Raw genomic sequence first — 27,477 nt, 5'->3', positions numbered from 1 at the left:
TAGCAACAACAAACGCGCGCGTGGCAAGGCAAAGGGAAAACAGGAGTTTGGTTGGAAGAGTCCACTGGCAGTGATCTCGCTCTCTCAAATCAATCCCCCTGCACATCATAATCTTGCTCTCTCTGCTCAGAAGAATACTTCAAAGCTCTTGCTCTATGAGAGGGGGGACGTGGCTGCCTTTGTGAGAGGTCACTTCCATCTGCTTGTACTGGGAGATTACAATCTTGAGTCCGTAAGCTGCTCGTCCTGCTTGTCAGATAGCTACTTTTAAGTCTGGCTGGGCTGCACACTACTTCAGATTGGCCTGCAAGCTGAGAGGATCCATAGCAAACCGCTGGTATATTAAGTTACAGATTCAGCAGTATATAACTCAATGATACAGTGAAAGAAAACAACAGGTGAATGGCAATGGTTACTTATTCATATGAGAAGCAGAAGTAGACAAAGTAAGGCCTGTGTCCATCAAAGTTGCCATCTATTTAAGTATAATATACAGTTTAAAGTAGCTTGTTTGAAAATGTCTTCATACTTTGTGCCATTAACCAATTAAGTTCTTTACAATATTTTTGTTCTCAGATAAGTTTAACCCTTTAAGACCTAAGGATAAAATTGGTCATTTTCACATATTTTGTTTATTTGACTATAAAATTATAACAGAATGTGCTATTTTCAAGTGCAAGGTGTCATTTTTTATTTTTTTCAGAAAACAGATGGCTTTCAAAAAAGTACAGTTTTTGACCATTAATGCTGTGTGGTGAGTTTGTAAACAGAATTTAAATAGAAAATGTATTACTGTTTTTTTTGTCTGTTTTTTTATTTAGAAAAAAGAGAAAAATCATGATCGAAATAATCCAATACTTCTTACTTCAAAATTCAACTATATTACATATATATACACAAGTATTTTTGGGACACTGGGTTGCACAGTTTTCATTCAGGAGGCTTTTTTGTTCATACATGCACACATTTACACATGCATGCACATGCATACACCCATACATTTACACGCTTATTATATGACTCATTATAGCGATGCACACACTACATGTGATAAAGTCTCACTCAGAATGCTCCCAAAGTCTCATAAAAAATCATCCCATTCGACTCTTGTGCTGTTTACTCCTCCTTCACCATGTTTTTGTTCGTTTCGTTTATTATTTTATGCAATCCAAAACTCCATGCTCCCCCAACTGCTCCCCGGGCGCCGCAGCATAAATGGCTGCCCACTGCTCTGGGTGTGTGTTCACGGTGTGTGTGTGCTCACTGCTGTGTGTGTGCACTTTGGATGGGATAAATGCAGAGCACGAATTCCAAGTATGGGTTACCATACTTGGCTCAAAAAAAAAAAAAAAAAACAATTCTCCCATCCCGCTCTCCCGGAAATCTGCCGTCATTTGTCAACGGAGCACAAGAAATTACCTTAATAAGCCACATATTGCCGAAAAGAGCATGTTGTCTGCTGTCAGGAGCAATTTGAATTATTTTGATGGTGCAAACGGTTGAAGAGTTATGGTAACATGAATACAGCTTGGTTTAATGTGTCGGCACCAACACAGCCGGTTTTAAAAGGTTAATTATGCCTGATCATTAAACACTGCATTAAAGGAATAGTTCATTCCAAAATGAAAATGTCATCATTTACTATACATATAAGTTTCTTTCTTATGTTGAACACAACTAAATATATTTTAAAGAATTTTGAAGAACCAAACAGTTGTTGGTCCCCACTGACTTCCATAGTAGGGAAAGAAATACTGTGGAAGTCAAAAAAAGAATACTGTGGAAGTCAATGGAGAGCAACAACTTTTGATTACAGGCATTCTTCAAAATATCTTTTTATGTTCAACATAAGAAAGAAATGCATACAAGTTTGGAATGACTTGAGGGTTAGTAAATGATGACATTTTCATCAAAAAAAAGAAAAAAAGTAATATTGGAAAACACAATTGTCTTAATCAGTTCTAAAGCCACTGTGAACTCACTGTGAGTTTAAATAAAATTTTAAGTTATTTCAATATAAACATAATATTCATATTATTACATTACCCTTCAACCCGAGATTATCCACAGCAAACAGCTGATATATTAAGTTACATACTCAGCAGTATATAAATCAATGACACAAAGAAAAAACAAACGACAGCTGAATGGCAAATCTCTGACGAATTTGATTCTTATTTATCCATACTAACAGCAGAAGTGTATACACAGTAAGGCCTGCGTCCATCAAAGCGGCCGGCTGATTGCTTTGTAAGCGATCTCTCGCAAATATTAACGATCAGGTGAGCTCAGCTTAATTAGACGCTGACGGAGTAATATGGCGGTCTGTGAATCAACCTCTGTTTTGCTATTTTTTTTTCCACAAACAAGCACATTATGGGTTATAATTTGCTGATCACGGACGATTATGCAGTATAAAATGTCAACGTATTCATTTAGGGTAGGCTATAGTGAAACACACATACTGTAACACGCACATACAGGTCTGTTGGCAGGATTAAATGTGTAGAATCTGTAAACTGTACAGATGAACTCTTGATTAATGGACAGAGACAATCTATTCTATTGGCCTGGCAGACAAAAAGAAGTGCTGACACATAGAGGTGCAGGTCAGTCTTTTCATCTGAGACTGGCTGGACTTTGACCAGGAATACACAGCGTTTTGGATGCCTACCAGCAGGATATGTGAAAGAAAGAACGGGGGACACAGGGTTCAGCATTACACTCAATTCATTCACATACTGACAGTATATGAATGCAAATTGAATCTTAAAAATAGATCAAATCAGCCCTATGGAGCAATAAAGGAAAAAGGTTTAGTCGTGTGCTCTTTTTTTATATACAGTATGATTTTAAATTTTTTTTTTAAATGAACTCACTTATGCTCACCAATGCTGCACTTATTCGATCAAAGATACAGAAAAAAACAGTAATAATGTGAAATATTACTTAAGATTACATTTTTTGAATACATGTAAAAATGTAATTTATTTCTGTGATAGGAAAACTGAATTTTCAGCAAACATTATTCCAGTCTTCAGTGTCACATGAATCTTCAGAAATCATTCTAATGTCCTGAGATTTCATGCTCAAGAAATATTCCTTATTATTATCCAGGGCTCTCAAGTCTCACGCATTCACCGTGAGACTCATGCATTTCAACCAGTTCACACGCTCTCACGCCACACCTTGTATTTCTCACGCGGATAAGTTGGGGATAACGGGATAACTTGTCCCGCTATATGTACAATTAATAGACGAGGGAATACGGAGGTAAGTTCTCTGCTGAGTTAATAGCTGTCTTGAGTTATACGGAGTTAAATGCCACCTACCAGCCAATCAGAAATTAGGATGCTGTTGTTTCCGTTTAAATTACGCGATTCTGCCGCAAGCGTGTTCGTTACTAAGCAACATGGATGCACGCGCACACGGAGTGTAAGTTGAATCCAATGAATTCTGTAGGTAACCCCTTCATTTTTTTTTAGATTTTAAGATTCCTGGACGAAATCACTTGCCTGTGAAAAGATAGTGAGTGCTGATGTTGGGGAATATAGCCAAATTCATGCTAAAGTATTATTGATACAGTCAAAAAACTACTTTGCAACCAGAAGCTTTAACTTAGCTTTGGCTTCCTGAAAGGAAAGTACTAGAGATGTTATAACAGTTGGTAAAGCTGATAAAAGCCAGACAAATTCATCCAAATAAAATAAATAAAAAGTATAAAAAATACAAAGAAATTTGGCCCCAAACATGCCAACTGAACAGCAGAGCTCAATGTACATACCGTACACACACAGTAGGATTACAGAACTTGTCCTGAGCATGTATGTCAAGCTGTGTGTGTGTGTGTGTGTGTGTGAGAGAGAGAGAGAGAGAGTGCACATTTCAGCTTATGAATGGTTTTTTTTCTGTTGTGTTTGTTGAACATGTTGATGCCTTGATGACAGGGGTAGGGGGCTCCCATATAAAGCACTGTGGCTTCCCCACTCAAATTCAGATGCAGTGTGTTTTCCATGGTGGGTTTGAACAAAACCAAAACTAGGAACAGTTTAACTCTGGATGGAACACTATTATCTGTCATGACAGTGCTTTATGTGGGAGTCCTCTACCCCTGTCATCAGGCATCAAAATGTGCAACACATTTATAACATAAAAAAGAAACATTCGCTGAAAAGTGTACTCTGTCTCGCTCTCTCTCTCTCACACACACACACACAAAGCTTGACATACATGCTCAGGGTAAGTACTGTAATCCTACTGTATATGTACAGTATGTACATTGAGTACTGTTGTTCAGTTGGCTCGTTTGGGGCAAAATTTATTTTTTATTTGTATTTATAATACATAAATCTTTTTATTTTATTAGAATGAATTTGTCTTTCCTCAGATTTACCAGATGTTATAATTTCTATTTGTGCTGGTCAATTATGAACAATAGGTAAAATTGAACTGCCAGCAAAAACTTGGGTGCTACAAATATTTGAGTTGCTCCTCCCCTTTGAGTGACTCCTCGCCTTTGTGTGGCCCCTCCCCTAATCTCACTACAATCTTTCACTATAACTTGAGAGGCCTGTTATCTATGTTGAAAACGGTTGTGCTGCTTAATATTTTGTAGAAACTATAATTCTTTCTCAGGATTCTTTGAAGAATACAAAGTTCAAAAGAACAACATTTATACAGAAATTATAAATAAACATATTTACTTTTGATCAATTTAATGCATCTGTGCTGAAGAAAAGTATTAAATTATTTAACTGACCCCAAACTTTTAAATGCTAATGTATATTTATGGCCTTTTGCCACTTTAACTGGATTTGGAAATATTGTGAGCTGGATTCGAACTTGCATTACTTGCACAAGCACCACAGCTCAACATGTACTAACCATTAGATAATGGCCCCAGTAAAGCTATATACATCTAATAACATAGATATTAAGAATGCATGTTCAGTATGTACTGTACAACGTGACTGCACACTTGTAATGTGTTTGACAAGCATTCACATCTGCATTTCCATACCTCTATAGAACCTGATTCATGAGCTTGACAGATTCACAAAGAGAACGTGTGTTTGCACCCCTCACCCTCTCATTACGGCAAACGTTTATCCTCTAACCAGCATAAGGGAAGCTCCAGCAGAGATCAGGGCGGCAAGCAGTGGGAGATTCCTTTTGAGCGTGCCATTACGCTTTTTAACAAACCTGTCCGCTCTCATCCTGTGAAGAACGAGAGGAGAAGAGCACGGGTGTCCTCCCGCAGCCCTTCTGGCCCACGATAGCAACTAGCAGCCAGCCTGAGCAAAATGGAGGCCGACAACAATTCATTTAAGCCCATTACCGCGCAAGCAGAGTGTGCTAAGGTTCGCTGACCTTTCAGCATTTTTGTTTGTAAACAAACAAAGGGAAAACAGTAGAAGTCAATACAAGGAGCAGAGGCAGCATGCAGGGAGGCAGTGTTGCGTTTACTCGAAGGAACTGAGGGGGGATGTGGAGGGGTGAAGGGAGCAGTTAAGTTTGATTTACCTGGCCCGGTGAAGAGGACTGTGTAGGTCAGGTTGCCATTGGGTTTAGCTGGGGCCTCCCACTTGGCTCGTACTGAATGTGGAGTCTCGCTGAGGACATACAGGGTCACGTGACCAGCGGGAGGCATCTCTGAAGTCCTGCCTTCCACCTGACAACAGAAAGAAAGGTAATGTCTGCTTAAAAGTAGAATTAAGCATTTAGTTTTACTCAAAGTCAGCATGAAATCTAAAGGATGAATACACATGCGATACCCAGTCATACACACACACACACACACATTACACTAGAACCTGAAGATTAGCAGCAAAGCAACATAAAGCAACATAGCTTAGGAACATTTAAGTGAATTTAGTAAAAATATTATATCTATGAAATGCATTATTATAAAGTGACCCTTTTTAGTTTCTATTCATCTGTGCATGTTAGTCGAAAATAGTTTGTCTTTGTTCAATCAAAATGTAATAATTAGATCTCTGTATGAAATAATTTAGTTTTTCTACTGACATTACAATAGTCCATGTGAAACAAAACGAAACGGAACAAAAACGAAACAGAACAAAAACAAAACAAAACAGGTTTTGTTAAATATTGCAATTTACTTGAAAAAAAAAAAAAATCGCATTACTGTAGTAAAATAAACTGTTCAAAGGTTTGGGATCAGTAACATCTTTTGTTATTGTTTTAAATTAAATTAATAATTTTATTCAGCAATGAGACATTGTTACAATTTTTGTTTTTAAATTAACTTTATATTCATCAACAAAATCCTGAAAAAAATTTAAAAATGTTATTTGAAATGTTAATAATACAGTATTTTACTTTTGTGATCATAAAATATATATATTTTTTACTGCCCATTCGATCAAGTGCAGCCTTTAAAAGCAAAAGAGACATTTCAAAAACATTTAAAAAAATCTTGACCCATAACTTAAATAGTAGTGTAGGTTGAAGCCACAATTCACACTGTCTGAACTGAAATTTTATATTAAACTCACTTAAAATCCATACTTTGCAGCAGTGTTAAAAGGCATTATTTTAGAAAAAAAAAAAAAAACAGGAATTAAAAATAAATAAAAATTCACAGCCTGCACTTTTTTTCCCCACCATCTGTCCACAAAATGATCAGATACTTCTTACCCCGACACCACAGCCACTCAACCTCTCGCTGCTTGATCCAACTTTTGCTGTGTCTGCAGAACTGGCCATTTGACTAAATATTGCACACATATTGGAAAAATGCCCAAATATGGCCCATCAAAGCAGTAAGCAGCCCAGAGTGGCATTTATACCAAATGTCAAGCGTGAGCAGAAGGTGCTTTATTGAACAGAGTGAATCGATCACCTTTATGATGTTGAGCTGCCATCTGACACGCAGAGGAGGCATTAACATAATGTAAATGTGGTGGACTCTCACCAGGGGCCCCAGAGTGCAGCCCTGAGCCGTGCAGGCCTGCACACGGAAGCTGTGGAGGCTCCATGGGGACAGATCACCAACCTCGAAGCCCATAAGGGACGAATTCTGCACCAGCGTGCCATCCATCCAAAGACCATAGCTGCTAATCACACCTGTGAGGAGGAAATTAATACACGTTTAGCATATGGGCAATAACTGTGTGATTGCGTACATGGGAATACAGGTTGTGCTAGACATGTAAACCTCTCGCAAAATCGAGAATGCAATAGATGTCTCTAAAGAACCAAAATAATTGTTGACTACAGTCAAACATACATCGCCTTTAAGGGCATAACCTAAACATCAACCAAAATAAAATGAAAAGAAATTCATTAATAGCTAAAAATCAAAAAGAACACGCAGCATTCACTGTAATTCTGCAATGAAGGCTAAAATTCTCCCTCCATCACGAACCCTTATTCCAAGACACGTTTTTATACCCAAACACTGTTTGCTCCACTGATTTCCTCACATGCCCTGTTGTAAACTGGCCATTTTGTTTAAAGCCCTCTGTTAAAGCTGACCATTAGGGAAAGAGTGCTGTAAAACATGTAAACACAGCCGTATACTGCTCCTGCTCTCTTTATAGCTGCTCACGGGACACACCCATCAAGATGGACCGGTCAGTTAAAAGGTTCAAGAAGGACAAATCAGCCTGGCCCAGTGCACAGCGAAATAATATGAACAATTACACTGAGCTTTAACTAAGCCTAGAAATGCACAAATATATTATATAATATATTATAATTAGGGCTGGGACTTTAACGCGTTAATTTAGATTAATTAATTACACAAAAATAACGCGTTAAATTTTTTTAACGCATTTTAATCGCACTTATTTTTGCACCGCAGAACGTTTCTCACTGGATGAGTTTCGGCGGACCGATTATACTGGAGCACCAACTAGCGTTCAGACTATAGCCGTTTCTCAATATGCGTACTTGTCTGTACTTGTGTTCTTGTGGACTTGTGAAACGTCATCAGTCGCTGCCAAGTACTGTTCCAATTCAAAGTTCACATCTAGCCAAGTCCAGTTCAAATCCCCGGATGTGTTCTTGATCCGCCCCTTTTACCGAGGATGCATCGAGAGGTGACTTGTGCGGACTTGATACGGGCCATGACCCAGAATTCAGTTCGTCCTCCCGTCCTCGAGAGTTCGTTCTTCTGAGTCGAACTTGGCAAGTCCAAACTCGAAAGGACGGAAGTCCAGACTCTGCGAACTTGGTATTGAGAAACGGCCTAAGAACGGACTTGCGTTCTCGTGGAGACCGGTCTTGCCAAGCTTCCTTGGAAGAACGAACTCGGAAGGACGCGAGAACACAGAACGCACACTTATGAGAACTGAGATGTACTGCATTCCTGCTTAACTGACCGCATAGTCTCAGCATAAGAAACGGCCAATGAACAATCAATATTACAAAATGTCATAACTTATTAAAACATTTCATACTATTATAGATATTACTTTCATATAATTGTATTGTTTTATTTTACAGCGTTATATGTTTTACTGTTAAGATTCATTTTAATATGCCAATAAAAATGCAGACTTTCTCCGGATCTAATAACTTTATTAAAATTAACCAAAACAAAACGATAAATGTTTACTTTCAACTTGAAGAGCCGTTAAGTATTTGTGAGAGCGACTTTAAAGCTTACAGGCTTACGTACACCGGCCACCCACAACGTCTTCTGGGATTTCTAAGGGCTCGATTCTCTCAAGTCTGCACTCGATGCATCCTCAGTTTCAAGAACATATCCGGGCACTTTCATGCATCCTCTGTACTTGCGTTCTTGAGAATTGGAACTGAACTTCGACGGTTAATGATGAAGTAGAACGAGAACACAAGGACGCAAGATCGCTGAAGAACGCATATTGAGAAACAGCCAAAAACAAACCACAGTGAACATGGACAAAGAAGCTGATGAGACCGCTTTGGTTGGCCCTGTGGATGGGAAATGTAAAAATCCATATAAAAAAAACTACTTCTCACTGTTCTCAGGTCAAATATTTATATGCGATTAATTTCGATTAATTAATTACAAAGCCTCTAATTAATTAGATTATTTTTTTTAATCGAGTCCCGGCCCTAATTATAATATCTGAAATAAATACTTAATATTTGTGCAATTTAATTTCTAACAATTTCATAATAATGCACTGAGTAGGTCTTGAGATAGAAAATACACTAAATAATAAAAGCTGTGTGTTTTCTATAATCATTGCCAAAAGGAGATTTGATCCATACTTTACAGATTGTGTAATTAAGTGCACATTACTTCTGTGTTTTTATTTTTGACATTTAGCATTTAACATTCAGACAAGATCAAGTTTTTATTTTAAAGAATTCTTTTACTTTTTAATTCAGTACTAGAAAATGTGGAAAGCTTTGAAAATTCCTCAAAATATACAATAAAAAAAAGAATGATTAATGAAATAAAAATCTGTACTACATAATCTGCAGTTAAATCTACTGTGCCTTACTTAATCATGCTTCATATTATAATATAATATAACATATAATATTTTAGAAATATATATATATATATATATAATTTATTACTGTTTATTATAATATTGATCATTTATTGTACAATTTATTTGGACTCAATTGGACTAAAATTACAGTTTATATCTGCACACGATTAATAGGTATAATTAAGTATAGTAATTTAATAATAATAATAATAATAATAATAGGTAATAATTTTTTATAATTTTCTCCACACAATTCTATGTATCTATCTATCTATCTAAAAAGATTTAGTTCACTAAATGACCCTTGATAAATAAACAAAAAATTGTAAATTATTTTTTCATTTTCTGTACTGTGAAAACTAATGTTTTTCTATATATAAAACAACATAATTTATACAAATACTTATAAAAACAGTAGATGTTAATTGCATGGCAATTAATGTTCACCAAAATGCAAAAAGTAAAGGATTGAATTCCAGAAGCACTTCTCCTAATCTGCATCTGCTCTCAAACGCAGGGGCCGCAGTGAATGAACCTGCCGCTGCGCCTCCGCCAGCCGCTGCTAAAGCTGCAGTTCACAGCATCAGTCAAAAGGGAGCACTTTTCATCCACTTAAAACGCAGCACCCTCGTTTGCTCTGTTTAGCTCTCTCTCGCTCTCTCACACGCTCCCAGTCGCACCACCACACAAAGTGCTCCTCTTTTCCTGTCCCCTTCTCTATGTGCTAACCCATCATTAAACATGAAGCACCCTTAACTAAACGGCCATTTGGAATATGAATTCACCTTTGCCGGGCACTAGATTTAACCCCACTCACCATTGGGCTTGCGAGGGGGGGGTCCAGGAGACATTGAGGGAATGTGGGGAGAGTGACAGGATGTTGGGGGCAGGCACTTCCTCCGGTGAACTCTCCTCAGTGTGGGCGACGCTGGGGTCACTGAGGGTGCATCCACCGCCCGTGCAAGCCTGCAGGTCAAAAGACAAACTTTAAGTGGCATCATCAGTCAAACATAAAATATAAATAAGCTTTAAAAAGATATAAAATGAAAACAGCTCTGCAATAGTTCTACATATCTTCTTCCTTGTAAGTGTATTTTTTTTATTTGGTTAATTAGATGATGAATTAGAAGACTGTAGTACTCTCAGCTCCATTTATCACAGTGTCATTTATCATTCCCTTAAAATCAGCCCTAAAAAATGTGAAACAATTCAGCAGATCCAGTCTAGTCTTGCTAAGTATATTTATACTAAATACGACATAAAACACAAGCAAAACATATTTTTATATTCTCTAATAATTTAAAGGATTATTACATTTACAAAGTTAATTATCTTGCTATGGTGTCGGATCCAAATCAGTATAAATAATATAAGGCAGTAAGAAAATTGTATGTCTGTACGCTGATTTTAACACATTTTAACGTTCAAATCTTTATAATTTTTTTTATTTATTTTTTTAAAGAAGAACAGAAAATATAAAAACGATAGCACACTTCAAAATGACTTCTATATGGTGTAAGAATTGTATATATATTTTCTTTTTTTTATTAATTAAACGGACAAACAGAACAATATAGCAGAACCACATTGAGGTTGAGTATAAAAATGATATATATAAGTGATATAAGATGAGAAAATAAAAATAAAACACTAATAAAAAACAGGTGGCAATCTGAAATAATTTAAATGATTATTAGTTTCTTTGGCATATACAGTAAATATGAATAACTTTTTGAAAATAATTTTTATATGATTTTCAAAATGATATTTATATAAAATTTAAATAATATGAGTTTCTTAAAAAATTAAATGAATAAAAAAGTTATACAAAATTACATTAAAGTCTTTGGTATGATATATTTAAAGGTCTGAATCAGTGAGTAATGAAACTTTAAAGTTTGTGTGCTGAAATGACAATGTTCATTTTATACAAAATTCAATATGCCTATTTAAAGCCTTATTCTAATAAATTTACAAAGGACAAAATTAACTGAAAGTCACAATGACATGATATTCTGCTTTTCTCATTAAGATGCGTGTATGGTGAAAGAGTGAACAGGAACGCACTGCTATCTGAAACAGGTAGGTTGATCCAGGGACGAGGTTCCGCACTGTATAATCCTCAAAAAGCTCAGAGCTGTTATAGACGATGGATGGCTCTTCTCCTAGGGCAGACTGGTACAGCGTGTAGAACTCCAGCAGGCCGTTCACCTCCATTGGAGCAGCCCACCTAAAGAACACCAGAGACAAAACACGGAGTCTGATATCCTGTCACATGACCCCTGTACTTCCCCTATGAGAGCTGCATGTACGCCCAGCAGCAGCAGAAGTCGCAGGTAAACCAGTGGACCACCCAGAACCCGGACAGAGTCTAATAAGCCTGATCATGATAACTCTGTCCGAGGATGTGCGGACAGAAATAGGAAAGCCTGGTGGGTGAGCGTTTTACTCTCTAGCTTGACTTTCTAATGGCTAAATTTAGAACAGAGGACAATGCTATCTACTGAGGGATCTATCTGAAAGACAGAATCACACAGGACGACTGAGAGGAGAAAAGAAAAACTTAAAGAGAAAGAGTTCTTCATCTTTGTGTGTATTTTGTCATTCATGTCTGATTGTTTCAGATGCATTTTCTGATTTGGTGATTATTAAAGTACAATTTTGAAAATATTCTTCTATTAGGTAACGGGGCTGACAGATTTATTGTTTGACATTACTAGCCCTGTAAATGGTCATGAAACTATTCAGTAGTTCTAGAAATTTCTACAAAATATACTTTTCAATTAGTGGTTTACTTTATAAAATCAAGGTAACAATGTTGACATTTTATGACTGTTCTCTATTGACACTCTTAACAAAACACAGTGGTAAAAAAAGAGACAATTACTAATTTAATTGAATTTAATTTTGAGGAGTTTACTTCTAGAAAAAGAGGATTACTTAGTTTTTATATATATATTTTATTTTACTTTATATTACTTTAAAGTGGGAAAAATATCTAAAACTAAAATCTAAACAAACAGAAAAAATAAAGACAATATACTAGCATTTTATTTCTATGTATTTCACATTAATTCATTTATAAATAAAAATTAAAAACACAAGGCAAGGACAGACCCAACAAAATACATTTACGTTAGTTCATTTGTATTGGTGTTTTGAGTAAAATGCCACAGTAAAAGTATTTATTGTTAAGATTATTTTTTCACACGCATATGAGGAACACAAATATCACCCATTTTGTAAAATGACCCTTATATCTCTGTCAGAATTGAGTGGCACATCTGTCTGGATCCTCAAGCGAAGAGTTGAGTGTCTAGAGGAGACAATGTCCCTGTTGAAGGTAATGGTGTCAAGACTGAGACATGAGCTTAAATCATCTTTGTTGTTTTTAAAAGGGAAATAGGACAGTAACCTCCTGTGTGATAAGAGGAATCATCAAGCGTCTAAGTACAATGAGTTTGACCTGATGTTTCTCCGACCCTCTTTGTTTCCTTAATTTAGTACGAAGCTCACAAGGGCCTCCTGGTCCACACGGAGCAAACACACCTTGACCTTATTCATTATTGTAATTCATTTAGTTTAGGCATAAATTAAATTGCATTTTAAATGGCAAACGACAACGGCCATTAAGACATTTCATTGAATAATTGATAAGGATATAGTTGGATATAGTATTAATAATATGGCATTTTAATCAATTATAATACTTGAACAAAGCAAACATTATTTTTGAACAAACTGTGGGGATAATGCAAAAAATACACACCATCACATGGTGTCTGTTTATTTCTTTAAATTCTGAGTAATAATAATAATAAACATTTTTAATAATTTTTTGCTTACACTTTGGTAAATTATTGTGCATTATTTATTTACATTATTTTAACATTGTATACATGTACTACATAAAATATTTACATATCTAAAGTAAAGTAAAGTAAAGTACTCGAAATTGGTGCTCTGCGTTTAACCCATCCAAGTGCACACACACAGCAGTGAGTAGTGAACAAATGCACACACACACACACACTGTGAACACACACCCGGAGCAGTGGGCAGCCATGCTGCAGCGCCCGGGGAGCAGTTGGGGGTTCGGTGCCTTGCTCAAGGGCACCTCAGTCGTGGTATTGAGGGTGGAGAGAGTGCTGGACATTCCCTCCCCCCACCTACAATTCCTGCCGGCCGGGGGCTCGAACTCGCAACCTTTAGATTACGAGTCCGACTCTCTAACCATTAGGCCACAACTTCCCTCATCTATTTTCTATGGCTAATGTTCTTTTTATATGAATATAAAATATTTTTGCCATTCAGTTATTAAGGCAGCACGAAGAACTTTGGTTAATTTTGGTTTGAATCACATAAACATTTCCAAATTTTGAAACTCTTCTTTTGAACATCACTGTAAAGGTCGTGAGAAGTTAATGTTGTACTGAGAGCATTTTTCTCATTTATTCAAGGTGCTGTATACTTTCATGCAGCGTGTTTCTGCTGATATTCTGTTTGTGCATATCCTGCAGTCCGGGATCTCGCAACCTTTCTCACAGGCAAATCGCAACACAACAAAAGAGTATTGAACACATATGATCCTTCACCCTCTCCTATTACGATTCTGCTAACAAGGCAATACCTTTCAAAGGCACTGTATCCACAATTAGACCCTGAGAGAAAAAAAGAGAGAGAGAGATATCATCTGTAATGTCAAATTACAATGCTGCCTTTCGCTCTCCCCTCCAACCTCTCTCTCTCTCTCATTCTCCCTCTATCATCATTGCAGCTTCTCGTCCTATTCAAATTGAAATATCCAATGGAAATAAAGCAATAACCATTTCCCCCTCTTGGCGGATGAAGACAATAAATAAGGTGAGTTTCCCTCTGAGGCGCTGCCGTCAGGATAGAGCAGATACATAATGAAGTTATGAAAATCGGTGATGAGACAAATTGGGTCATATACATCTTTTTAATAAATGGCTTACAGAGATCACAAGCGCTCCACTGCCATTAATACAGAGGTAGCAGGAGAATAAAAAGAAAGGGCTTGTATTTTTTTCCTTCTTCAATGCCTGAAACGAGCATAATTGAACGAAGGCTGTTGAGGAGGGCTGCTACACTGCCGAAGACGAGAGAGAGAGCGAATGTTGTGGATCCAAGGGGTGAAGATTTTGCTGGTTATCTCGGCCCCCCTCAACCCCTGCTGGAAGATGCTGTTACTACACCGTGACAAACCCCCCACCCCCACCTTTCTCCATTGAAAACAATTTAAAAGTATTCTGATTAGATATATTAAATTTAAAAAAAATTAAAGATAGGGGTTGATAGGATTTTTAATGATTTTGAAAGAACCAAAGCTGCATTTATTTATTAAAAATACAGTAAAACCAGTAATATTATGAAATATTACAATTTAAAATAAATGTTTTCTATTTTAATATATTCTAAAGTGTAATTTATTCCTGTGAGTGCCATTCAGAAATAATTCTAATTAATTAACCAATTAAACAACCTCATTAATAAACTAATTATTTAAATATTTAATATTGTCAATTTAGAAAACAGTTGTGCTGTGTAATATTTTGGTGGAACGCATGATACTTTATTTCAGGATTCTTTGATGAACAGAAACAGAAATAAATCTTTGTAACTATTTTGTAACTTTTTTTAACATTTGAAATGCGTTTACTGTATTTTTTGATAAATCTTTAATGCATGCTTGCGGAACAAAAGTATTTTTTTTATCTCACTCCTAAACTTTTGAACAGTAGTGTACATAAATAATATTTTTATATATTTATTTAAAAGATATCTATTTTAGTATATTATTTGTAAACATCAATTATTTAATTATTATATAATGCATTAGATTTATATTATATACATATCTTGTATATTATAATATATTCTAGTAGAGGTTTTCACCAGTTCCCAGTTCATTTTGAAGCCCCAGATTCTTTATAAAAGCATGACTTTCACTGCTCAGTATAGTTGATAATGAAGGGTTTAGGACACTGCACCTGCCAATCACAACTGTCATGACATCATTAGCCATATTTACTGCTCAGTTGATTGGTCAAAACATCCTGAGCACCGTTAAGCTAACATGGCAGATTTTAAATTGTGTGGTTTCGGGGGAGACAACTGCGCAAATGCCATTGAGATGAATGGGAATGCTAAAGGCTCTCTCTCTCCAGGTATTATAGGCCTCCTCGGGTGGCCCGGTAAAGGAGGAGCGGTGTGAGTAATTTAATCGCCGCTTTCTGATGGCAGTGAACTGGTGGTGGATTTTGCCACGGTGTAGGTGACAGCTCAAATATATATTCTCCTCATGGCCCTCTCCTTCCCGCTCTCTCCCCATCTGTGATCATTCAGTAAAGTGATGACATTTTCTTTCTGATGGGAAATGTGCCGGAGCGCTTCTGTCGTCTCTTTTGGCCTAAAACAAAGTGTACATAAGTTCAGTTTCCCCATTGACCCTTAACTCTCTTACAGTTCTCTCTCGCTCTTCTTCTATTCTCTCCTCATCCCCTCGTGTTGTTGTGTGGCATGATGCCCTCTCCGGATAGTTCTTAAGTGATGGCGACGGGGCAGCTGAAGATGAACCTGTAAAGGCTTTCACATAGATTGCTATAGGCCCAGGGTGCGAGCAGCTGGGAAGAATCTTGTGCGGACTCTTTTTTTTCCCCTCTTTTCTAAGTCAAGCGGCGGGGGTCATACACTGGAGAAAATTCTGCATGCTAAACAGGCCGGAAGAAGGTCGGACTGTGCATTTTCAAACAGTCCAATGAGATGGTCCAGCGTGGGTGCAGGAGTTGAGCATTAGCCCCTAAATCAAGGCCTGCTCTGTTGCTCTGTTCCCCTGGTTGCTCAACTGCAGCTAGAGGACACGCAAAGACTATAAGGACAAACAGCCAATGGCATGACTCGCGGAAGGGGCGTACTTTATGATTATATGGAAAACACTCAGTTGATTAATGCACCCACGCTGTGGATAGGGACAGCTTCTCAAATTTGACATACGGGTTGGTCAGATAAATCGCTCTAGTGTGAGATTTTTGTGGTGTGGACTTTTTTTTTAAACAGGGGTTACATTGTATCTTCAGAGGGTTATGGTTTGACATGCAGAGCTTAGTTTTAGTATAATGGTGAGGAATAACAAGACCTGAGATGTGTTTTGTCCTCTCACAGAGAGCAAATGTCTGTCACCTCATTAGCGTATCTCTCTGATAAAACATTGTCATATTAAAGGTGAGAACGACCACCTTCACTCCCGTTCATGCCTCGTTAGTGTGCAAGTGTGTGTGCCGTCCAAGGTCGGACCTCGTGAGGGTGAAAAACAGCCTAAAAACTAGACGTGCCCTAAAAATGCTTTAAAAATATGATAGATACAAAATAGATATACCTTTAATTATTGTAATCTCATAATATTAAAAGTACTTTAAAAAATTTTTCATACTCACTGTATGTGGATACTGCGGGCATCCAGTACAGTCAGGATGAGTGGTTCTACATGCGTGGGAGGCAGCTGACCTGTGAACAGGGTAACCTGAGAACTGTTGGTGCATCCTGCCTCAGAACAGGCACTCAACATCAATTTATGAGGAGTGAATACACCAACACCTGGACAGAGCAAAGAAAACATCATTATTACTCCAGAAAATTATGAAACACTAAACAAACAAAAAAAAGATTACAAAAAAACAAAAACCTTCCACAATAATTAAATAAATAAATAATATTTATATATATTTAAAATATATATTCCACAGAAATATATTATTCTGTCTTAAGGTTAGTAAAATAGGTTTAATGCATTAGTTTAATGAGTTCATCTGTTTGTCATAGGTGAATTTACTCCAAGGCTTTTTTTTTTACTTTTAACTTTTTTGAAAAAAAGTATATTTATTTATTTAAGGGTTGATAAGATATTTTAGTCTAGTAGAGTTTTCACAAGATGACCCAAATTTATTTAAATAAACAAAATGCAAAAATAATCTTGACAGCAAGTGATTGCCTTGCTTTTTTGAACAGAAGGAAATAATTTATGTTAATTGATATTTTGATAACTTCTTATTGTCAGTCCTGTCTTCTTGTGTCTTGTGCTTTCCCTCCTCTCGTGCCCATATTTGGTTTGTTCCTGTTCCTGTCCCCGTTTAGGTTATCAGTTTATTAGTCTCCAGCCGTGTGTCATTAATTATCTAGTTTTCTCCAGCGTTTATAAGTCCTCTGCTTCCCTGCCTCTGTGTCCGGTCTCAATCGTCATTCTGTTGAATGTCTTTCTGTCTCTCCAGCGTTCGGATGAATAAAGTCTATGTTTTGAAAAGTTCCTCACCTCCTCGTTCCCTGGCTCCTACACATGTTGTGACACTTATGTGTTCAGAAACAAAGTCATACAAAATAATCAAACAAAAGTATTTAGGGACAAGACTATGGAAAAATGTTTAATGCAAATGATCTGTAGAATGTGCTACAGATTTTCAATTTTTAAAACATAAATGAGAAACTATTTTAATTAGGATATTAAATAATTATGCAACTTAATTACCAATGAACTTAATTGTAAATGAACTTAAACAGGGTATAATTTTAAAATCAATTTGAAGACTTTTTAAAGACCTTTTAATACCTGCACAAATAATATTAATTCCATGACAGTGAGATGTCTATGGTAACATATTAACTGTAAAATGACTGTAAAAAGCATGATTTACAGTTCAGAAACAGGTTTTTACAAAAAAAGTTTTATAAAATTATAAGCTTTACATTTCAACTTTTAAACCATTTTTAAGAAAAGTGATGAGTCAAAAGTATGAATTATTATATTAGTTTAAACACTTATTATAAATCAATTAGATTACTTTAGTATTATTAACAAAATATGTCTTAGTTATTTTGATTTTTATAATGCATTAGCTTTTTGTCGATCCACCAGTTCACATTTACAACTGCTTGTTTGCTGGGTAAAAATGTGGGTCGATTTTCACTTTGGTCTGAACAACACCAGCCGACAGGCTTGTTGAAAATGCAAATTTATTCTCTGCCAGCAGATGGCACTTTCAGAACGGCAGAAATATAGAGTTTCATTCAAACTCCCTATAATCAATAAAGCTCTGCAATACACTAAATGTGATATTTACCAAAATGTTAGAACCTTAAAGTCCTTGTAAAATGACCTGCGAGTGTAAACGAAGTTTGATTTCATTATCTTTAGTTGGCATCTGTTTTCCAGCTGTCTGAATTTGTGTCACTTTGTATTGGTCACAAACCTACAGAGCTCAACCACTTCCAATATGACCTGAAAGATGTGATCTAATCTCTCATACTGAAGTATTTATTTTTTTACAAGTTTGGGTTCTTTATGTTGTTGTGATGCTCAGCGAGCTCCTGGCACTCTCTTCCTCACACATAGCAGCCCCTGCTTCCACATGGCTGGAATAATTTTTTAATAATTTGGACTGGGAAACCAAAATCGCAAACACTGCCTGATAACGCCGCGTTTCAAAGGTTTCTCTTGACGGGAAGGAGGATCTCTCCTTGAAGCGCCTGAGGGCAGTTTACTGTCAAGGAAGGAGGAATAAAAAAGGTGAGATATTCCAAAATCACAGCGGGGGGCAGCTTGGAAGCTGAGCTAAGATATCCTGAAAGAAATTGGAATCCCCGAGTTCACGCGTGGCGGGGTGAAGGGGAGGGGACGGCAGCTGCAGCAATGCAGCGCTCCATAGCTTCTTATCACATCAGACCTCTGCCTTTACAACGACCCACAATAAATACAGGATACCCCACCGAGCAGACTGAAAATAACATCCTGCCGCACAATGTGTCTTATGAGAAATGCCCTCAAAGCCTTCAGTACATTTTCTGCTTTGGCTTGGGGTTGTAATACATATGTAGTCAGGCATATCTTTAGCTATTCGGGAGAGAAGCTCAGACTGATCAAAAGGAAGGAGATGTAAACGGAGACCCCGGTGCGGTGCCTCTGAAGGCTTTATGGCTCTTTACACAGACTCAATGTGATATGCGCTCAGGTATTTCTCTCTGAGCGTGGACTGAGGACATTGACTTCAGCGTGACCTTTGTTTATGTGGGTTTGCACGGGACCGTCAGAAACGAGACAAGGCTGAGTGAAAAACGGCTCACATCGTGACAACATCAGCATTGGTTAGGTGCTGCAATAAAATGATATTCGGATACATGGACGCCCCAATGATTACACTCAGGCAAGCTGTAATTTTACAATCTGGATGTGGAGTAAGAACCTGCTCTCACTGATTTGTTGGTAGCATTGTAAAAACACATGATTTTTTCCTAGAAAAAACAAGCTGAATATTTTGTTGAAGCCATGAAATGTTTGGTTCTGATCACTCTTTCTAATAAGAAAATCTTGAATCTATACCAGATGTTTAGAAATATGCTCTGGTTAAGCTCAGGTAATAGCAAATTTATTCAAATTTGATTATTTGCACTTGTATCATTATAATATATACACGTGTTTTAATAATTTTTTTTTACATTTTAATCAGATTTTAATGTAATTTTAACAAGATGGAATGTTTTAACGAGACAAAAATTAAACATATTACACTGTAAAACAAATTTAAAGTTGTAAATAAAACAAAATATAGTTGTAAATAAAACAAAAAAGACAATACTATAAGTTTTTCTACTTCAAAATTTCGTTTAATTTAAGTGTTACTTGCCCTTTCTTTGTAGTTGTTTTTAAAACTGACTAGTAATATCTGAGTGAAAATTGTTTCTTCACCCATTTTTACCAAAAATATGTCACTTCCTAAAGGATGATGCCATTAAGGCATCATTACAAAATAGTTTTTATTTTTTTTCATCATTGATAAGAAACGTTACATTTTATTTTTGTGTCCTTGTTACAGTATAACTATACAATTAAATATATTTATAGTACTTACTATAAGGTGTGTACTTTGTTGAGCAACAAATCAGAACATTAAAATTTTAGCTTTGACTTCAAAAGACGAACAAAGCTTTTGCAGATTTGGAACGACATGGTGGCAAGTGATTAATGACAAAATTTTCATTTTGGGCTGGAGTATCCCTTTACGATATATATTTTTATACGTTTTATGTTTTCTTTGCGCAGAAAAAGGGTTTCTGTCGCTTATTTAAATTCAGATTGAACCACTGAAGGCAGATGGACTATTCTGACGATGCTTTTCATACTTTTATGGACCTTGACAGAGCAATTTACTATGCAGTCAATGGGACAGTCACATTTAAAGGGACGAACAAAGCTTTTACGGGTTTGGAACGACATGGGGTAAGTGATTAATGACAAAATTTTCATTTTGGGCTGGAGTATCCCTTTACGATATATATTAAAATAGAAAACAGTTATGTTCAATTTTAGCAATAATTCCCAATATTACTATTTTCACTGTATTTTTTAAATGAGATAAACCCGGCTTTGGTGAGAATTCTTAAAAAAAAAAAGAAAAAAAGAACAGCTATTTATAATAATTAAATATATAAGGAAATATAAAGGAAAATGTATTTGCAAGAGTCACAAGGCTTCATACATGCTTGAGGATTCCTTTTAATCCAGTAGTGGAATGTCTATGTGTGGGAGTGTGTGTGAGGGGAGGAGGGGGCTGACATTCTGAATGATTCATCTCAGTGAGAATATACCTGTCTTGAGTGTAAATTGGCCTTTTGGGGGCTCCATATCATTTAGGCATGCTTCTCACCCCGGGTCAAACGGCGGCTGGAGCATTGGAGCCTTTTAATAAAACATCTCACAATGTTCGTGCATTACCGCCAAGAGCAGGGGCTGCCGCTACTCGCAAAAAGAGCACACAGGGAATAAATAAAAAGAAAACAAACAACAAACAATGGATGGCTGTTGGCCCTGTCTCCACTGGCAAGATGAAATACAGTAATACAAGTGACACTCTTTAGAGCCAAGCATCTGCTCTACCTATTCACTGCAGGATTTCATTAAATCAAGAGGAACATGGACAGCCATTCCCCTAGTTTATATCTGGCCCATGCATGCACCATGTGCTCTGAATGTTTTTTTTTTCTTCTTACTTTCATAAAAAGGTAGCTTGTGATTTCTGCATTCCTTTTTTTCATTTCTGTTCTATTCGCTTTTATTTCTAATCACAACTGGTAAACTTAAGCGAGAATGGTTTTTGAGTTGCTTAAAGGGGACATATCACATGGATACAGAATACACTTTTTTCTGTCCTCAGACACTTTATTTGCAAACTAACCCCCCCCCCAAAAAAATCTAAAGTCGCTTGGTGAACAAGAGTGTGAACTAGGCCAGTACACAGAGGTTAACCAGTCATAAGAGAGGTCTTATAGTGTAGATGTCTTAATGGTACAGTACCAAACAACCTGTTCAGTTCTATGGGTGAAAAAAAACGTGACTGGTTGTGTAAAATGTTTCTGGCTAAATATACCTTTAACATGGGGGTGAATGAAGGGGGTAACAAAAAAAAATGTGGCTCATGCTCGGTGCACATTTTTGTTAAACATATCATAAGCAAATTCCATTCGGCTCTGCATTTCATCCTTACAGTATGACCATTATAACATGTATGACGTGGTTCAAAGAAACTCCCCTGGGAAGGTGCAAGTTGCTCTTTTGTCTTTCAAATGCAATCAACCTCTTATTTTTGTTTTCTTTTTAAATTCTTGCATTTAATGTGTAAACATGGATAATTTTGCTGTGGTTTTCAATATTATGGCACAAATGCTGTTTATATAGTTTAGCTTGTAATAAACCCAGAACATTTCTTTAATGAATAAGTAAAGGTCACAGATCAAGTCAAAGCATACGTGACCCTGACTGGACACTTTCCATTCAAACAATGGATACCAGGTAGAGAAGGCAAGTCTTGCATTTCAAGTCTTGCTTACCTGTGATATTGAAGCTGGTCATGTTGCCTTGGTACACAACAGTCTTGTCTTTGTAGAGGATGTATTGGGTGATGTGCCATTGGGTTTGAGTGGAGGGTCCCAGTGGACAGACAGAGAGTTGGGGAAAGAGATCGCAGCAGGTGAAGGAACCTCCTCTGGAGCTATTAAATATAAGATATTAAAATGATCAAACTGTTAATTACTTTAGTTAACTAGTAGAAACAACCATGTAAAATAAAATAAAATAAAACAAAAGCTTTATCATGCATATTAGAAATGTAGGGGTGAATTCCAAAGGTCTGAAATTACACTAAAATATGAAAATCTTTTATTATGCTTATTACTATTATTATTATTATTAATTATTTAAACAGGTCAAATAACAAATAATAATAATAATAAATGAAGATTTTCATATTTTACAATGTTTTAGAAATAATAATAATAAAAAAAAAACAATAAAATAAAAATATATTTAAGGTTTTGCACCATTTCAGGTCACTAATCAAATGAAACATATTTGTGATACACAAAGACTGCCTTAATGAGCAATTTAGGTCAAATGTGTTCTGATCAAGACTAAGTTAAGAATGAAGTTGCTTCAGTAGGTGATATTAAAACAATGTTAAAATTTTCCCCCATGGAGAATCAATACTGTAATTTGGGTTAGTAATCAAGTCCAGATTAGATTGATTTTTTCACACCGCGATGACCCATAATGTCATACTATCCTTTAAACAAGGCTATTTAGCACAATTTAGATTAAAACGCTATCTCCATTTTTCAACCTCTGTACTCACTGCCAAAAGAGAGAAATCTGACAATGTCAGCCTAAAAACGAGCTCATTTTGTTTTGGGACTGGCTCTATTTCTACAATCAGACAGAGAAAATAATTGCTGCTGACAATTAATCTGTCTTTATTCTTGTCGTTTCATGTAGGAAAAAGGATCTTGTCAATAGACATGACATTTTTTTCCTCACTGACTGAGGAAGAAGGTTCTTTGTCTTGCCTGTGCGGTCAGACAGATGTGAAGGCAATAAAGAATGAGCCTGGAAGAGTTGAAAGAAAGTGAGAGGAATTATGTTTGCTGCGGTGCGCTCACGCCACAGGAGCAAGCCTCGCCGGATTGAACGAGAACGATGGAAATGGGCCGCTTGATTCTCGATTTCATACTTTTCAGCTCCACAATCAATTCTTTTTAGCCCAAACTGTCTTTAGATTTACTTCTCTGCTTGAGTGAAATGAAGAAGCTTTCATTAATCTTTCAGATGCCTTACATTAAGACAAGGCTCTCGCATGAACAATGTAACAGCAATTAAAAAGCCCATTAATCTGCATTACAGCTATTAAAGATGCATGTCATTAAAGGGGAAAGAGTTCAATCCTGCACTTACCCCTGTTCCTCGAACCACTCTCTCCAAAAATGGGCATAAGAACGAGACAGGGAAATAAAAAAATAAATAAGACGGAGCAATTACAGCCTGGCATTGCACTTTGTCATCAAATTAGTTTGGAGTTTTCAAGCAAATGGCTCGGCACTATTTGAGCCTCTCTCGTCACTTTTATTATTCATCAAATAAATGTGGGAGTCAGGACCTTCTAAATGACTTTACCCTCTTGTGGAGTGCTGAAGCCGGTGGCGAACGGGCTCTCGCTGCACCCGGCCTGAGTGCACGCCGTTAGGGTAATACTGTAGCTGCTAAAAGGAGCCAAGCCACTTAAAGTGTCTGCGAAAGAAGAGAGGAAGAGAACATTTCAGAGAGCAAGAGGCAAATGTCATTCTTTTCTCTTCCATATTTCAAAAAGGGGGCCTCCCCAACTCTGCTTCCTAAAAGACTTAATGCAATGTCTTTTCAAACACAGCATAATATAACCATCACTTCTGATAATAGGTCTGGATTTAAAAAGGTCTTTATTATCAAACAGTAATATCTCATATTAATCAAAAGGATGGAAAGTGATACGGCCTTACTGTTCAGGATATGGGACACTAATGATGTTATTTAATTGATAAAGTGGTTGATGCTATTTAAAGGGGGTTTCTTGCACGCTATGAAAGTCACTATCCAGCCCTGCTGTGATCAATATGCCTCTGACTTTAATTCATCGCTCAGGACTTTTACCCATTAGTGATTGTTTTGGAAGATGTTAAAGACGTGGCCTCAGTTCAGTAATGTTTGTTCTCAGCTGGTCTGTTTTGATAAGGTCACATACATCCAATCAAATGATATTCTGACGCATGTTCACCTACCATTTGGAAGTTAGTCAAATTAGTCCCTCATTTTCAACAAACATCCTACCTAAAGTAAACAGCACATTAACAATGAGAAAAACCTGTTTTATGTCAATCGCAATTAGTTTTGCACTTTGAAATGTTAGTTGCCTTTCAGTTGGTCACTCCGAGTCACGTCGGGTGACCGACGAATTGGGAGCTCGCTTAGAGAGACCAATCCACTTCGAGTGTAACTAAACGAGTTGAGCACGCTCACGTGCTGGTGGTACGGCGCTACAGCGGCGGTGGTTCTTCCCGTGTCGTGTGGATTGCACACATCGGGTTGCACTACCCCGTTTGTGTTGCAGGCGACCATCTCCCCTGTGCGCTTCAGCATGCCAAAAGAGCTTTTTCCCTAAAAGAGCATTCATGGGTGGTCTTTTTAAAGACGACGTTGCATCTGGCAAACTCAACGTTACGTCTTTGTAAAGACGAGTTGGGTCTTGCTACAGACAACGTGTCACCTGTGCGTTTCTGGATTCGGTCGTTACCTGGCGCCGGGTAATGGTCATGATCACTGCCTCACGTGCCTGGGCAGTAAGCAAGCTGGGGTGGCATTCGTGGATGAGTCATCTTCTCATTGTGGGAAGACGATCACCTCGGAGTTGCGGGCCAGGCTCTGTTACCTCGACAAAGGGGGCGGAGCTCTGTTGCCTCTGCCTCGATCTGGTTCTCGTTCTGGCTGCAGACAGATGAGGACTACTTCAGGCGGTGGCACGGGTGGTTTGACGATTGTAGTGGTGGCAAACCCTCCAGGGAATCAACCCTCGAGGGACCATCGCTCCTCTTGTGCTCCGAAACCAGTTGAGCTGCCAGTGGAACGTGCTGGGCCCTCTACAAGGGGCATACCAGCAGTATCCTTGCACTCCTCCCGATGACCGGATGTTCATCACAGCATCGGAGGGTGAGGCGGAGCTTTCTGGAGAAGAAGATCCGGCTGCGCTGCTGCTCTGGCAGTAGCAATGCCTGAGTCGGATCTAGAAATGAGAGGGTCGGGCCGCTGAGAGGGTAGGGCTCGAGTGGAGACCTCCACCGTGTCCCGGGCTCTCGAGGTTGGATGACTGGTTTCTCGGGGTAGCTTGCGCTGGTTCTCAGCGCCCTGCCCCGGTGCCTCTCTTCCTGGAGGTGCATGGGGAGCTTACCAGGTCGTGGACTGCACCTTTTACTGCCAGAAACCGACCTGCTGGCTCCTCCTCCCTCACCACCCTCGATGGTGTTGCAGCTAGGGGGTATACGGGGGTCCCACCAGTGGAGCGGTCGGTTGCGATGCAGTTGTGTCCTAACACTGCCTCCACCCGGCAGGGAAAACCATGCCTCCTCTTCCGGGCCTGTAGGTATTTGTCTGGTCTGTCCGGCGATGCTTATGTGGCCTGTGGAGAAGCTGCCTCCACCTTACGCTATGGCGTTACTGCAGGTTTGTCAGGCTAAAAGCACTGAGGGACATGCACGAGGGTGATCACGATCCGGAAGTTCTGAAAGCGCTTTGTACCGCTACTGACCTCGCTCTACGAGCGACGAAGATCACTGGGTTGTGCGATGTCCACACTTGTGGTCCAGGAGCGTCACCTCTGGCTGTGTCTGGTTGACATGGGGACGCCAACAAAGTTCGGTTCCTCAAGGTCCCTGTGTCCCAGACTGGCCTCTTCGGTGGCGCAGTCGAGAACATGGCCCAGCAGTTCTTGGCTGCACAGGAGCAGACTGAGGCGATCCAACATGTCCTGTCCCAGCGGGCAGCTGCTGCCTCCACCCGTCCGCCGGCTGCAGTGCCCCAGCCTGCTCATCACCGAGGCCGCCTCCCTGTGTCCGCCCACACTTGTATATTCAAAAAAATAGTCCCAAGAGGGCATGGAGAGTCACGGACGGACCAACACCGGACCACACTCATCCCCCTCTGTCGCCAGCAGGCAGCAATGGGCGGTTCAAAAGCGTCATCAAAAGGCCCTACTCATGCACCCTCTGCCAAACTGTGGAACCAGGTAAGCGTTTCACCGCACGCTCTTTGGTCCGCCACGGGGCGGGTCCCTGCATTCCACCTCGCTGCCCCACCGCGGGTACATCGGTGGTCCCGCTTGTACGGTGTCTGGGTGCCTGGTAGTGCTAACCAACCCGTCTCGATGGCTCCTGTGGACCATCTGACTTGGCTACGCGATTCAGTTCGCCTGGCGTCCTCCCAAGTTCAGGGGCATCCACCTTACAGCAGTGAAGGCAGCAGATGCTCATGTTTTGTGTGGGGAGATCACTGTCCTACTGGCGAAGGACTTGATGGAGCCGGTCCCTCCAGTCGATATGAAGACAGGGTTTTACAACCCTTACTTCATTGTGCCCAAGAAAGGCGGTGGGTTGAGACCAATCTTGGATCTGCGTGTCTTGAATCGAGCCCTTCACAAGCTTCCGTTCAAGATGCTCATGCAGAAATACATCTTCGGGTGCGTCCATGCCAGAGATTGGTTTGCAGTGATCAACCTGAAGGACGCGTACTTCCATGTGTCGATCCTTCCGCGCCACAGGCCATTCTTGCGGTTTGCGTTAGAAGGACAGGCATATCAGTACAAGGCTGTACTGATATGCCCAGTATATCGGGCTGTCCCTGTCACCCAGTGTCTTCACGAAAGTTGCGGAGGCAGCCCTTGTTCCCCTGAGAGAACAGGGCGTTCGCATTCTCAACTACCTCGACAACTGGCTCATACTGGCTCAGTCTCAGGACTAGTTGTGCGAACATAGGGTCCTGGTGCTCTGGCATCTCAGCCAGTTGGGCCTTCGGGTCAACTGGGAAAAGAGCAAACTCTCCCCGACGCAGAAGATCTCTTTTCTCAGTATAAAGTTGGATTCGGTCGATCAGACAGCACACTTCATACAG

At 38.6% G+C, this 27,477-nt stretch overlaps 1 pseudogene across 1 annotated transcript in view; it reads right to left on the bottom strand.

Annotated features, from left to right (window-relative positions):
* Positions 1-27,477, bottom strand: part of LOC306886729 (usherin-like) — a 249,435-nt pseudogene that overhangs the window by 125,142 nt on the left and 96,816 nt on the right. Inside the window, exons 30-36 of the transcript in view lie at positions 23,962-24,075; positions 22,347-22,507; positions 16,910-17,069; positions 11,523-11,685; positions 10,273-10,421; positions 6,938-7,089; positions 5,524-5,671 (exon numbers count right to left, since the gene is read on the bottom strand). The product of the transcript in view is annotated as an usherin-like (transcript). The remainder of the gene's footprint in view (positions 1-5,523; positions 5,672-6,937; positions 7,090-10,272; positions 10,422-11,522; positions 11,686-16,909; positions 17,070-22,346; positions 22,508-23,961; positions 24,076-27,477) is intronic.

This window comes from Barbus barbus, assembly GCF_936440315.1.
Source record: "Barbus barbus genome assembly, chromosome: 20".
Lineage (NCBI taxonomy): Eukaryota > Metazoa > Chordata > Actinopteri > Cypriniformes > Cyprinidae > Barbus > Barbus barbus.
This window is presented reverse-complemented; position numbering and strand designations above follow the sequence as displayed.